General features: G+C 33.1%; 1 protein-coding gene across 7 annotated transcripts in view; it reads left to right on the forward strand.

The window, feature by feature from the left end:
• The window catches only part of LOC129742602 (probable G-protein coupled receptor CG31760), a 240,525-nt gene extending 225,124 nt beyond the window's left edge, over positions 1–15,401 (forward strand). For all 7 annotated transcript variants that reach the window (XM_055734523.1, XM_055734525.1, XM_055734522.1 and 4 more), the window contains one exon: positions 4,887–15,401. The gene's annotated coding sequence lies outside the window, so the exon portion shown is untranslated. The remainder of the gene's footprint in view (positions 1–4,886) is intronic.
• Positions 15,402–16,025: the final 624 nt, after the last annotated feature.

Here is a 16,025-nt window from a genome sequence, read left to right on the forward strand (position 1 = left end):
CTACAATAACAGAATCCATAAATTCTTGAATATTTTTCTCTGTTCACAAAACCTGATCTGAAATTGCGAAAATGAATGTTTTACTTAACTACTCTCCCATACCAAATTGAGCTCCATTTACTTGAACATTTTTCGAGCCATTCAAAAACAAAAGAGAGTCCCGTGTTAAATTATCATGAAAACAAATTCTCGTACCAAAATCTCTTCTATGTCAAATTTATTCGATCATTTTTCGAGTTATTTAAAAAAAAAATGAGTGCTTCCCTCTCCCTTTTTTATCTCCCCACTCAAAAGAAGTAGGGAGCTTCAAATACTAATTTCTTGTTCCTATGTCTACTCTCCCATGCCAAATTTGGCCCCAATTGCTTTAAAAGTTATCCAGCTATCCAGCTACCCTTCCGTTCTAAATTTGGTTTCTTTCATATCGGTATCGATTTTAGTAAAAGGCGAATGTGCCAACCAAGGCCGTGCGAACGGAGGGGGGGGGGGGGGGTTTAGGGGTTAATAACTCCCCATGAAGATTTTTTCCAAGTTAAATTTCTTAAAATGTATTTAAAAATAAGTGTTAACAAGCAAGTCAGAAATTTTTTTCGCCTCCGACAGAATTTCGACGTAAATCACTCTTGGCTTGAGGCATTTCGATGTACGACACTATTTGCCGTTCACAAATTAAAACTAACTTTTATTGTAGATTTCAATTTTCAGTTCAATCAACCTTTTGTATTGAAACTCAAAACTTAATATAAACAAACCCTACCTTGTCTTTTGAATGGATTTATTAGGAAATGTAGCTAAATAAGAACAGAGTTTGAAACGAAACCATTTTTTTTTTATTAAAACTAATCGTTTATGTCTTTGCAAATGTTCAAATAGTCTTAAAAAACCAATTTCAGACTCAATTTTATTTCGTGGTTTTTGTTCTTCTAAATGCTTAACAAAAAGGATTTTAATAATTTACACAAAGCCACAAAATTTACATTTTTCCGAGGTGCAATGAATTTAAACGGTTATTCAAACTAATCTAAATATGCAATTATTTCTATCAGTTTTTGTTATTGAAATGACTTTTGAAAATAAGTAAAAACCATTAGACAAATTTATGCACTTTTTTACGAAAATTCATATCAAAAACATATTATTTAAAAATAAAAGCTTTATATGAATTATCAACTTTAAACAGAATCAATTTTTTTTACACTTTCTGCTGTAGTGTCAAAGATACTTGTAATGTTATGTTTTAATTTTTTCAACTGATGAATTTTACTTTTTAAATCATGCATCATTATCATCAAAATATTTTTCCTTAATTGGTTGGATGAAGTATGATAAACTAAATCAGAATCAGATTTTGTAGGTTTGTTAGTTAATGAGTTATCAGTTATGTTTGATTTCACTTAATACTGATACATTTTAAAACTCCTTATCATTTCATATTTTGTTTTTATTTTCGAAAAAATTTACAGAATTATATAGTACAGCTTTTTTCAATTTTATTATTAACTTGCCGAATTTTATAGTCAAACTTTTAAATTTCTGGAAATATTTTTAACAAATTTGTCTTTGTTTTTTATTTCTGAATTTTCGTTTCATTGAAACATAAGCCCTTAACTCCAAATTTTTAATAAGAAGACATAGTTTCTACCTTCTGTTCTTTCTAGGAGCCAATATTTCAATCGAAAGTGACAAAATACTCAGAGCTTGTAATTTAAAGCTTAAAAACCTGGGAATGAAAATTTAAAAACTTTTATTAATGTTTTTTTTATATGAAATCTTGTTTTTTGGATCGATCTTGATTTTTAAATTAATCTTAAAAGTTTGAAATATTGTCCGAAGTAGCAACTTTTAAACTAATTAAAAATACGCAGTGTTAACTAACTTTGATTTGTGCTTTCAATAAGAATAACAAAATTTTTAGCTCCTTATTTTGAATTTTTTATCAGTTTTTATTCATCATTCACGTTATTACCCATTTCCCAACATTTCTTTTTTAGTTTGATTGATCATGAAGTTATTATTTAAGCTTTAAATATGCCGTTTTTTTATAACTGGAGAATTTAACATTATAAAAGGTTATATTTCTGGCTTCTATAACTGGTACTTTTAAAATAAATCTAAATATATTCTTCATTTCATCAAATTAATTTGAACCATCAAACATTGAATAATTTCTGTTCAAAATTCATTTCTTCTTCAAAAATCATTAATTTACATTGCAAATCACGATTAAATATTTTTGTTCAAATAAAAAAGTACAGCGGAATTTTTTATTAAATTTTCAGTTGAAGATGAGGAAAAGAATTTTAAGCTAAGATGAATAAAAATTAACAACTATTATCATTTTCCTAACAACTAATAGATAATGATAAGTTTTGCACCATATTGGATATTTATTTAAGAATTTAGATTTGTTTTTAACTCTGTATTTTGGAAATGTTGATTTTAAATTTGCTAAGACATTCTTTTGAAACAAATTTCTTTCTTACTTTCATGACTTATCGAAAATTTGAAACTTTTTTTTTGTTTCTGTGTTAATCATGAATGAGATACAAACGGTGTAAGAAATCCCTTTCCTTTTTTATTGTTTATTTGATATTGTTATTATTTTTATCTAAATTTGAATTTCGAAACCGGTCAATCACAGAAAGATCGTTCCCTAGAGCATGGAAAATTGCCGCTATCTCACAAATATACATAAATCGGGAAATGATCACAGCGTGGAAAACTACTGTCCTATTTCGATTTTGAATTTCATCTCGAAGATTTTTGAAGTCTTGATACACGAACGGATATGCTGCTGTAAAAACTTTGATCTGTGAGGCTGAACATGGTTTTGTGAAACAAAGGTCGACCGTTACCAACCTGATGTGCTAGGTAAGCTCATTGAGTGACTGTATGGAGAAAGGTTGTCTGATCGATTCTATTTACATAGACTTTGCGAAAGCATTCGACCGCGTTCCGCATAAAATACTTATTGAAAAGCTGGATCGTATAGATTTCCTTGATTGGGCACTTGACTGAATTGCGTCATACCTCAATGACAGTCATGCTTTCACGAAAGTCAACAGCTCACGTTCGAGAACATTTGCCATCGCGTCAGGTCCCCCTTGAGGTACCTCAAGGAAGCCATCTCGGGCCACTTCTCTTCATAATCTTCGTTAACGATCTCTGTGCAACTCTTCAATCCGATACGCTAATGTATGCCGATGATCTGAAGCTTATTCGAAAGATTGTCAGGACTGTAGACTGTGTCGCCCTTCAAGCTCACATTGCCACGTTTGAAAGCTGGTGCCGAGTAAATGGAATGCAGGCCAATGCTCAAAAGTGTAACATCATCAACTTTACCCGTTCACGAAATATGATTAGCTTTGACTACCAACTATCAGGTTTCTGCTGTACAGGGCAGGAAAAATTGATTGCAGATTTACTTTCTCCGAACACATTGCGTTTACCTCTGCAGAAGGATTTGCTGCACTTGGGTTTCTGAGACGGAACACCGAAGGTTTCGAAGACGTATACCTACGCACTGAAAGCCATTTATTGTTTGTCCATTTTTAGCATCCTGGAGTATGCCGTCCAGGTGTGGGCTCCTACTCAGAGTACACAATGCGACCGCCTAGAACGAATTCAACGTAGCTTTGTCAGATACGCTCTACGGCGTCTCCCGTGGAATGAACCTCTCCGACTTCCGCCATATGAGTAGAGATGTGCTCTGATATCCTTAACCACGCTAGAAAATCGTCGTATCAAATAGCAACAAGTTTTCATTTTTGATACCTTGACTCGCCGTGTTGACTCCCCATACATACTTCAGCGTGTCAATATCTACGTACCTACAAGGTCACTTCGACAACGTCAGTTTCTTTGGATACCCCATCATCGTACCGCATATAACAGAAATCATCCTATTGACAAGTGTTGTGAACGTTTTAACTCGGTGTTTAACTTGTTGGATTTTAATATGCGTAAACGTAGGTTTAAATTAGTACTAAGCAGAAATTCATAGATTTGAGCTATTAGTCTGGATGGTAATTCAACCAAAGACGATAAAATAAAAGAAACATACATTTTGGAAAACTGTTTTCTTAAAAAAAAAAAGAGAGAGTTTACTAATGTTTCGAAAATTTGATTGCGTGGTAATGGACGACGAAACCCACGCCAAGGCAGACTTTAGACAGCTTCCGGAACAAGAGTTTTATACAGCAACCGGATGGGGAAAGGTGGCAGACATTTACTAGCATATTAAACTATCAAAGTTGCAAGAAATATCTCGTTTCGGGAGCTATCTGCACCTGAGTCTTGTGAAGCGACATTTTCGTTGTAGTCGTTCAACCAGAAAATTCACGTGTGTTAAGAGTGTCTTCAAAAGCGTTTGCTGCATTTCCTGACGAAACATGACTTGTCTGTTCTTTTTTGGCCGGATTTGGCATCCTGCCATCATGAAGTGGTTTGCTGCTAACAACATTCAAGTTGTGCCCAAGGACAAGAACCCTCCCAACACACCAGAACTTCTCCCAATCGAAAAATATTGAACGATAGTTAAGTAAAATCGTGAGAAGACCCAAAAAACTGTAAGCAGCAAGAAGCAGCTCAAAGCAAACTGGCGTTCTGCGCCGAAGAAAGAGGTTAAGATAACTAAACAAAATCTGATGGCAGGCGTCAAACAAAAGTCTCGCCAATTTGGTCGACCGGAATCTTAACTGAGTATTTTTCCCGTCTTTTATACAGATTGATCTTCAAAAAGAAAGATACTTTGATTTTTTTTATAAACAAGTAATCGATTTACACACAATTTAGTTTGACTACTTTTTGATCCGAACACTTTATACCATAAATGTTCGTACTTTCATACAAAAACTGATAAATTTTGTATTTATTTTTCATTTCAGGATCAACATCCACCAATATGCTCGAGAATGGACAAAAGTAAGGATCATTCTATAATGGCTTTCAATCTGTATTTAAAATTTTATTTAAGGTTTTGGGTTTATCGATTCGAAACATAATTTGAAATTTATAATATCCGAATTCACTTTTTCAAATAAACTTTTGTGAAATCAATCGCTAAGAGAACGCACAAATTTGAAAAGTACTCACTCGATAACGTAGAAAACTGTCTGATATTTTAAGAATCTTTTGGTATAATAATTGGAAAAAGCTTATCCATTTTAAGGGGTAATTGAAGAATGTTTATTCAAAGCTATGGGATTTTGTTATTTTTTATCCAAATGAAACAAAAATGTTTTGAATCAAACTAAATATTTAAAAAACCAATATCTTTTTATTGCAGGGGTTACTTTTAACTTTGTTGTTTATGACAAAAAAATTTATTTTAAAGGTATTCAAAATTATTCTATTAAGACTGATTTAGAAAACGTTTTGCTAGCTAGAAGAATAGATATTCACGGTATCTAATGATTTTTATTTAAACTTTTTAAACAATAGTCAATCATTGTAATAACTTGAATCAGTCTGCTGAAACAATTTCACCACATTACCCATCGATCAGAAACATGATATCATCATCTTTCTAAAATAAACGAAACAAAATCAACAAAAAAACATCTGTAACTTATGAAAACAGTGAGAAAAATACAAAACTACCCAAAAAAAACAAATTCCTTGCACAAACAATGTTCGATGTCACTATGTAGTTGAAATTTGATCGATAATAAATAAATTGGGGAAAAGAGCGGAATAGTTTGCTAAATCAATCTGTAAGTAATCGAAAGAAAAGTTTAAAAAACTAAGCAAAAAATACAAAGATTTAGAGAGGAAGGTGAGGAGAGAGAGAGAGTTAAAACAATAAATCGATTTTAGTAATCGTATTACAAGACTTGCCAAGCATCGCAAAACATGTTAATCTTACAATTTCCGGGTGAAGCAAACGTGAAAATCGCACATATATAAACATTATTGAATCCAGAAAAAAACAGAAGCTGTTTAGTTGTTGAAAGTCGTAAATTAGGGGAAAATTGTTGGTTGAGAATAGTTATAATAAAAACAGAAACAGTCTCAATTCGGGAGGAATGTTTAAAAACAAAATGTAAAGTGATCTCTCTTTAGTGAAACTTCAAATTAAAAGTGATTAACTCCAAGTCAATAATTAGTCGAAAACAATAAAAATAAAAAGGCAAACAAAAAGAAAACTATTTTAAAAAAAAAGTTAAGCTGGCGTATTAAGTTTTGAGGAAAGCTAACTACTTCATAGTTTTGGAATTTAACGTAAATAAAACGTTGGCTTAAACTCCTAAGAACTGCTTCATGGAACGAAAATTTAATAAAACATCTTCTAGGATGTTTTTTTCTGTTTAGTACGAGAAAACTACCAAAAAAGGTAAAGTTCTAATCGGGAAAGCCCGAAATCTTCGGATAAAAACTTTAGGGACAATTAATCTCAGTCGAGCACAGCAAACGGTCAATAATCTTGTGAAAAAGCAAACATAAACCTCAAACAACCATCGGCCGTAATCGGTTCATCCGGATGGAAGTCCGCATTATGATCCATCCATTTCTTCCGAATAAACAAGCTACAACTTCATCTCCAATTTGTGGAGAATATGCACACATAAATTGGAACGTAGGCATACGGATTGTCAAAAAACCAAAAAGTATGAACCGGAACAGTAAATTTGAGCAAACCCCAGCTTTGGGATCAACTTACCAACCACATCTGTAACTCAAAAGTGGTGCCAAAGTTGAACACAAACAAATTTCTTTTTTTTTTTCTAAATGGAAAATAAATTCTTGAACCAAAAATGAGAGCAAACCACCACAACTTTCTCTGCTGACCAAGCATGGGTGGTGGGAAAATGGGAAGGTGATTTCGGTTTTCCTCCGAACTTATCCATAAATAAAAACTTTCACTTCACTTCTTTGTTGAGGGTCAGCCCCGAGTTTTCCATCAGCCAACAGCTTCGTTGGGATCACATTCAACATTCGGAAGTTATGAATAAGCTGCCTACCACTATTTCAATAAAAGGAAATTAGTTTATTAACCGACCAAATTTGCAAGAATAATTTGACTTAAGTGAAATTCTGAGTGCTGATTTCGTAAATTTTAATTTAGGCATATCGGTGAAATGTATACTCTTTGAGAAAAAATATCACAATTGTAAAATTGGTGAAAATGGATAGATAAGTTAGAAGAATTTTTTTCACAGGTGTCGAAAAGAGAGAAAAAGCTTATTTGGTTCGATCTTTGACGAATCTGATTTTAAAATTTTGTTTGGAAACGCAATTTCATTCATGAAGCTCTTGTGAAATTCTAGACACATTTAGAAATTTTCTTACTTTCGGTCAATGTCATCTAACCAATCTAACGACCAATTGTACTTTTTAAAGGCATTTTTACCTCCGTTTTCAATGATTGCTCTTAAAAATCGGAATTCTATAATATCAAAGAATTTAGAGCAAAACTTAGCCGAGAATCTCGATTTTTTTCAAATTTTGCACAGAATCAACGGATTTCTTTGATATTCTGAGATAAATTGATCGTTACTGAAAAATGTAAAAAATACCAAAATAAATTGAAAAAAAATTTTACAGGTGTTGAAAAGAGCAAATGAAAACTTACTATCGTTTACCATACTTCCTCCAGCACTGACAGTGACATATATACTTCTTCTAATAATATTTATTATCATCCTTTCAATTGATTTTTTTTTTCAAATGTTACTGAGCTTAACTTGTCTTAAAAAGCAACATTAAAAATTTTGACATGATACCACTGATAAGCTGATGTAACTCTGGGCTCTCTTTTCATCAACTACATCAACCATCATTTCAATAGTTAGTGATTATACCATTGATAGTGATGGCGCTAGTAGAATAGGAAATGCTCACACAGGAGCCTATGGTTCGGGAATGATGAGCTAGATGTCGCCCAAAATTTCTGGGCGATAAAATATTCTTTCGTTTGCTTAGGGAATTACATCAGTTTATCAGTGATGATACTCCAACGGCATTCATAGAATCAATATCACAGAAAACCTTCAAGGAATTTTGTAGGCAAATCACAGAGCGACAGATGCATTTTTGCTATAAATACTGATTTTTTGGATTCGGCAACATATATAAGCAAAATCAAAACAGCTTTCCGTAGATAACCCGTATAATAAAGGTTATCTAGTTTCCCCTTAAGACCTAGTAGCACTGACTGTAGATTGATAACTGATATCTTACAAAGAAATTTCGTACCCATCTTGAATTGGATTTTTTTTTTCGTATTGACATTTGCATTTTTTTTTCGAATTGACTTTTAAATAATTCTCATATTCAAATTTTAAAAATTGGCAGTACGCAGTAATATACTTTATCATTGGAATTTTTACATCTATGGGGTTATATTAGACACTCCGAATCGATTGACCACCCAAAAGTGGTTTGCCAAAAGCGGCAATGTCTAGCACCTGTTTTGACATGTCCATGTTCGTCTTAATTCAAGAAAATTGTTTTAAAAAATCGTCTAAAAAGAAACCTTGCAAAATAAGGCCGTTTAAAAAAGAATCCCGTGTATCGTACTTTTCAACTTTTGAAATGACTTATTTTTTTCATTTGAATCGTTATCAAATTAATCTGAAGGACAATCGGCATTTCGATTTTCTCTGTGTTACGATTTCATAAAAAAAAAATCTTAAATTGCATAGCGACCAAAACCAAATATGGGAAAACATTTTTTCAACAAAATTTATCGACAGATTTCAAATTGTTTGTAAGGCTTCCAAAAAAAATTTTTTTTATAAAACTTGCACAAAAAATTTCGTTTTGGAGGCACGAATAAAAAATGTTCATGATAATTTGAGTCTCCGAAGTCACTTATCATAAGGAGTGTATTCGAAAAAAATGCAACACTTTGTTTTGTGAATAACTTTTAAATGCATGAATGGAAATCAATGAAATTTTTAGCGAAGCTACCTTGTAATGTATTGTTTATATGTGCACATTTTTGTGATGTTCTGTCAAGTGATTTTTGAGATAGCGCCCAATAAAGAAGTTTTTCGACTTCAATATTTGAGAAACACGTGCGCCATCTATAATGCATACTATTAACCACCTTTTTTCAAATTAAGCCTATTTTCGATTACGTTTTCTGTTTCCTGAAGTGACCTTCAAAATAACTCAAAATTTTGAATTTGGTCAAAGCTGTAAAAAATTTAGCCGATTGTCCTCCTTCGACACAAAATCAACATACATATTTGACTTTTTATCAATCCAACACAGATTTTGCGTATGGAAGGATTCCAGATCAAACTTGAACACAGTATATACTTTGTGAGAGCTGCTGAAGTGCTTTGCAGAAAAAACGGTCGCATTAGGAGGCAGTCTTCTTTGTATTTTTAGCTATTTATCGTATCAATCGTTATGAAACACTGAGTGATTTGCAGTTTCCACAGATTTCTCTTCTTTCTCTTTATCTCTAGGAAATACAGAAAAAACTTGTCAACAAAAAGTTTCTGGTTTTAAACCCTATCAGGTGACCGCTAAAGAGTTCGTTTTGCAGTCCACTTAAGAAATTATTCAAAATATCTTCCCACACAGAAACAATTTTTGACTATTACCACAGAGAACAGACGTACAAGCTCGAACAAAAAATCTTCAAAAAAGTGTGTAAAATTTCAAATGTTGGCAAATATAAATACGTTGGAAATAGTCAATACCTAACTGCGAAATCTGCTATTCATTAACGGGAGGAGGTCTAGCTATTCGATTGAGTACGGTGGGTGATGTTTTAAACAGTCCGGCCCGTTCCAGCTCCAGTGAAAAAAACGGTCGATGCCCTGAAATTTTTGCTTTGTTTTCTATGAGATTGAGATCGACTAAAATTTATAACAAATCGCTTACCTGTCCCAGTCTCCTACAAATTCGATGCTTTCCCGATTTGTAGGGACCGTTTTTTCGGAAAACTGAACTCAGTTTCGTAGAAGAAAAAAAATCTTGAAAGGCGTCCAGTTGCACCACTTTCAAAATGGCGATACATCAAATTATTCAACCATTTTTCAGTTTATACTCGGAAACTATCAAAATGGTTGAAATTCTAGATGGAAAATTTCTTTTAAAAAATAACCATATAGGCAGTTTTGAGACAAAATTTATTATTGAACCAAAAATGGTTATAAAAAATGAGCGTGTAGCGTGTAGCTGATTCAGAAAGTTTTTGGAAGGGATGTTCAAGTGGGAAATCCTACATGGCAAATAGGATTGACGAAATATGTATAAAAATTATTAAAATAAAATGAAACAATCTCACCAAAGTCGATTGATAGGCGATGTGAGAAGGAGGCAGTATGGGTTGATTTGTATTTAATGATTCTTTTGTACTAATGGGGATCATCCCAGCACTTTCCAGTCGCTGTTGCTTGAAAATCCAGCAAGTGCTTATGACTCACCTTTTTCCGACAGTTGCCGTTGCTTTTTTTCTTCAAAGAATTTACACTCAATCGCAGCAATCGGGCAAAATTGATTTCTTTCGAACAATGCCCTTGCGACCAAAATTTCTGACAACTTAATGCGTTTTTCACGGTGAAAATCACATTTTTTCCAAAACCTTATCTACAACTCAATGACCATGTATTTTGAACATATATGGATATGTTTCTATAACATCACTGACATAATATACACAGCATTTTTTTTTTGCTGGAAATCAGCAACTTTTTGCTGGTTTTTGTCCCGCTGACTTTCCAGCAAAATTTCCAGCAATTTAAATTGCTGGAAAAAACAGCAAACGTTATAGCTGGTTTCCAGCAATGCAAATTGCTGGAAAATCAGCAATCCAGATTGTTGGAAACCAGCTATTTCTTTCAACACAACCGGCTGTATTTAGTATCAAATTTATATTTTAATTCAAAATTAAATTTTGATTTGGCTGTGCATATAATAAGCAATAAAACAATTATTTCCTCCCTTTTTTCAATAAAGGTATATATTTATTTCCAGAAACTTATATATTTTTTTCAATATTCTATAACACTGGCTCTGGGCTGGCAGCTTTGTGCCAAAGTGTTGATCATCCGCCTCTTGTAAAAATAGCTTCGATTAGAATATTTTAGAGAATATCTATCTGTCCAAGAAAAACTCACCCTTGACTTGTTATCTGGTTGCTGAATATAGAGGAAAATAAAATAATTATATCGATATAACCAAAATTCGTAAAATAGAATCTCACCTTTCTTCAGCGTACGAAACAAAAACAAACTCCAAATTGACAACTCGATTGCCGATTTTCCAGCAAACTAGATCAATTGCTGGAAAGCCCAGCAATTTGAAAACCGATTGCTGATTTTTCAGCAAAAATGACAAGAACACAACCGAATGCTGAAAAATCCAGCAATTCGAAGACCGATTGCGATTGCGAAATTTTTGTTTTGCTGCAATTCGAGGCAAAAATTTACAGTGTATATAACAACACCTTTCTTTCAATCTCTATTACACTTTTCTCACATTGAGAAGTACGATCTGGAATATACAAAAATTCCTAATTTTTGAATCACATTTTGGACTAAACTGGAAAATCCACCAGCATCCTCATATTTTGAATATTTCGGATTCTCTGGGCATGTAGATCCTATAATTCCAATTGGGAAATTAAAATCTTTTTCCATTCAGTGGGCGTGGTCCTCCCAGCAACATTTTTGCAGATATATTCTTATGCTGTTTTGATATACGTTCCATATTCATTATATAATGATCGTATGAACGTTGAAAAAACAGCATTTACCTACCAAAGTGGAGGCAATATACATATGGGAGAGTGGGGAATCATGGGCCACTTTTTTTCGTTGTTCCATAACTTCTTTATTATAAAAGTTAAAATGAAAATAAAAAATGATATGATTTTCTACATTTTCAAGGTATTATAAGGTGTTTTTTATAATTTTTCAATTAGTTATTTTCCCCAAATTCTGACTGTTTGAAAAAAGCAATATTTTTTGAATTTTGAAAAATGGTGGGGAATCGTGGGCCACCAAATCCAAATTGACCAAATAACATGCAAAGTTTATGAGTTGACCTAAAACTGTGATTTCCTAATTCATTTCGTTATTTTAAAGCAATTTCAGATAATGAAATAAAAAAGAGAGGTTTGTATGATCGCATATATTCCAAAACATGGCTCGTGAACGTTTTGGCAAAATTTCTTATATAGGATGGACAAAATATTTTTCATAACTCTTAATTTGACATAAGAAAACTTTACAGATAGGAAAAACGTATTTTAAGTTCTGAATGTGTATAAAAACTTGAAAATAGAGGTGATTCAAGATGTGTGACCCACGATTCCCCACAATCTATGATTTGCAAATTGGTTGCGTTTGTGTGACTTATTGATGTTTCATCAAAAATTCCTTTTCCACGTGAAAGAGCATGACAAAACTAAGATCATAAGCGTATGAGCATATTCTTGTTATGCACTTTAGGTTCCACATCGATGGAATTAGCGGGTGTTTTTTTTAATTATTTAAGTAAATTTTTCTAACTTTTTTTAGCTTTTAAATAAAAGAAGCATATGATGCGTATTTCAGTCAACAACATATAGGAATATATGCTCACGAAAAGCGACGACGATGACAGTTGGTTTGAGATTTTTATCTCAACACACATCTGAGTTATTAACAGTGGCCCACGTTTCCCCATGGCCCACGATACGCCACTCTCCCCTACATAAATTTCATTTCTATCTTAAGCAACGAAAGCTACACCAATTTGGCGTTATCCGACACCTTATTCGTACCTATCGGAAGAATGCAAGAGAGCGCAAGATTTTGCTCTCATAACCTGCAAATCGTTGAAAGCGACAATCTTTTCCAGTTCTTGCATTGCTCAATATTACTCAATTCTAAACTGATTTTTAGCCAACTGAATGCACTGCTGGTTGCAGAGAGAACATTACGATGATTTTCTCACTTGAAGCCTGGCGGAAGCAACATCATTTCAAAATTTACAAAGATTGCGGACTTTCTAACATATTTATCCGATTTAAACTGACTTCAGAGGACATTTTATGCGATGCCTGCCTGGCTGATTTCTGATACGATTTCATGCTTGCTAGGCTCGAAAGCCATTTTCTTAACAATTCAAACCGGTTGAACATTCGCCAATTTAAGAAAAAAAAATGTAATTATTCACTGCTACACTACTAAGTTATTGAATAGTACAATTGACCGACATTAAAAGAACGTTTTTCACTTAACTTTGTTGATTTTTTTCAGATCGAAATGAATAAGAATTTCCGAAGACACTTCAAGCCAAAAAAATTCAATTCTGATGTATGCAAATGGACATTAGAGGCACAATATTGGTTAACAAAAAGTCGGCTGTCAAATTTGAAAAATATGGGACTAAAAAAGAAGAATAATGGGAGCAAGGGAGTAAAAGAACACTTCACCTCACGAAGTCAATATGTAAACGAGTATTGAATAAGAATTCATGCTTCATAGAACTCATAGAATAGCGACACAAGAATAGTACCACTATGTGTTTTGCTTGTTGAAACATGAATGATCAAAATTCGTCAAAATTTTCTTCTGCAATTTGTGTTGAATTGTTCAACGGATAAATCAAGCGTAAGTTTGTTTATTTTAGATGAAGCAATTGGCGTTGAGGATAAAAAATATGGAGAAAAGAAAGGGTGCGAAATAAGAATAGTGCCACTTATGTTTTTCTACAATTATTTCTTAAAAGTTTACTGAGTAAATGGGAATAAAAATGCCTCTACGAACTATGTGAATAGATAACTGCATTTTTATGCGTTTTATGGAATGCCAAAGGTTTTAAATGAGGTTTTTAAATGTTTTCCTCTAGCACCAAGGAATTTGACATTTGAGCTTCAATACTTTATCAAACTGCTAGAACTAGATTGTCGGAAGTCTGTGTTCAGCTGTCAGTTCACCAGCGACGTTTCTAAAAATTTTATTTGAATGCACAATATTAATTCAGGGTTTACCTTAAACATGATTAGAATTTGAGAAGTTAAGTTTCTTTTGAATAAAACATTTCACCTCCAGCTGTTTTAAAGTGACCTTCTTAAAAGATGAGCCTTGTTAATCGAAAGAAGCTTTATCAGCGGCAACTTTTCGATAGATACCCCCATCATTATCAACGCCTGATCAGATAGAAACAAGAAAGATCAATGGCAGCCCATCATCTTCGGCTAAACCGACCAACAAACCGGGTGCTGGTACCATCTTGAGACAAAACTGTTCTCCTTTCGAGAAAAGAAGGGAAAACTTTTGGCCAGAAGGAAAACACCCTCACTCAATTCGAATGACAAACAACAACAGCAGCAGCGACAAAATCAAACATCGACAACAACAGCACAACACAAAAGACCACTCACTCTTCGGGGTGAAATCGGTGAAATCTTATGTTTTTTTCTTTCTTTGGAAGAAAATTGTTGCGGCATTTTTCACCAGGAAAATTAAACTTTCCACTGGGCGGATAGCATCGGTAGCAAAATGTTAAATATTCCAAGCGACGAGAAAAATAAAATGTAGGAACACACTAAAACAAACAAGAAATGAACGAGCCCGGAGTTGTTCAAATTTTAATCACTTTCCTTCCGCATGGAAAGGTTTTTTTTCGGGTGCTTCTGGGACATCTGGCCGAATTTGGCCACCTTGGAGTTTTTTGGAAGTCAAGTTTTGGCGGGACAGAAACGATTTTTCATTTTTATTGTTTTGTTGAAAATCTAAATAAAAAAAATTACTTACCTACCGACTTTTATAACTTTTTTTCTAGAGTTTAGAATCTTAAGCATAATGTGCTTTGCTCCAGAACATTCCTAAGAGTTGTTGGAATTTCCCAAGATTGTCCAGCGTGCGACAAATCGAGACAGAATGAGAGTAAGAAACGAGTATACTCGGGTGGAAGAAGAAACAGAGACAGATAAGTATTTTCTCGAGACCGTTTTCAAGGATGCTGATATAATATTTTGCGATGGAGGAGAACGCAATTTCGTTGCTTTTTTGGGGGCTTCCCATTTTTTTCCCTTCTAATCTGTCGGTCGAGTATTAAGAATCCTTTTTTTTTCTTTTTTTTTTGGGAAGGCAGCGATGAAAAAAGATTTATGAAAAATCAGTGAATAAAAATTCCTGCGAAGGTCTAAGTACTGACGCCGATCGTGACAGAATGATAGCAGAAATTTAAATTTATTTGGCTGCAGAAGAAAGAAATTTAAAGAATACAGGTACTGAGAAACTCGAATAAAAAACAGGAAGACACAAGAAATGATCACAGGAAGAAACCTTAAATAAGATAACTATAAACAGAACACATTTAAAAACTTAACAAAAAAATATGAAACTACGAAATAGGAACAATAAAACAGAACTAAACTTCGAAACAACAATACAGATTTAAAAAATGATATAAGAATGAAATGGAAAATATAATGGAAAAAACTGAACAGAACGAAATTTCAGAATCAGAATTCAGATCCAGAATTAAGATTCAAAATTTTGATTCAGAATTCAGATTCAGAATTCAGATTCAGAATTCAGAATTCAGAATTCAGAATTCAGATTCAGAATTCAGATTCAGAATTCAGATTCAGAATTCAGATTCAGAATTCAGATTCAGAATTCAGATTCAGAATTCAGATTCAGAATTCAGATTCAGAATTCAGATTCAGAATTCAGATTCAGAATTCAGATTCAGAATTCAGATTCAGAATTCAGATTCAGAATTCAGATTCATAATTCAGATTCAGAATTCAGATTCAGAATTCAGATTCAGAATTCAGATTCAGAATTCAGATTCAGAATTCAGATTCAGAATTCAGATTCAGAATTCAGATTCAGAATTCAGAATTCAGAATTCAGATTCAGAATTCAGATTCAGAATTCAGATTCAGAATTCAGATTCAGAATTCAGATTCAGAATTCAGATTCAGAATTCAGATTCAGAATTCAGATTCAGAATTCAGATTCAGAATTCAGATTCAGAATTCAGATTCAGAATTCAGATTCAGAATTCAGATTCAGAATTCAGATTCAGAATTCAGATTCAGAATTCAGATTCAGAATTCAGAT

Source organism: Uranotaenia lowii, chromosome 2, assembly GCF_029784155.1.
Source record: "Uranotaenia lowii strain MFRU-FL chromosome 2, ASM2978415v1, whole genome shotgun sequence".
NCBI lineage: Eukaryota > Metazoa > Arthropoda > Insecta > Diptera > Culicidae > Uranotaenia > Uranotaenia lowii.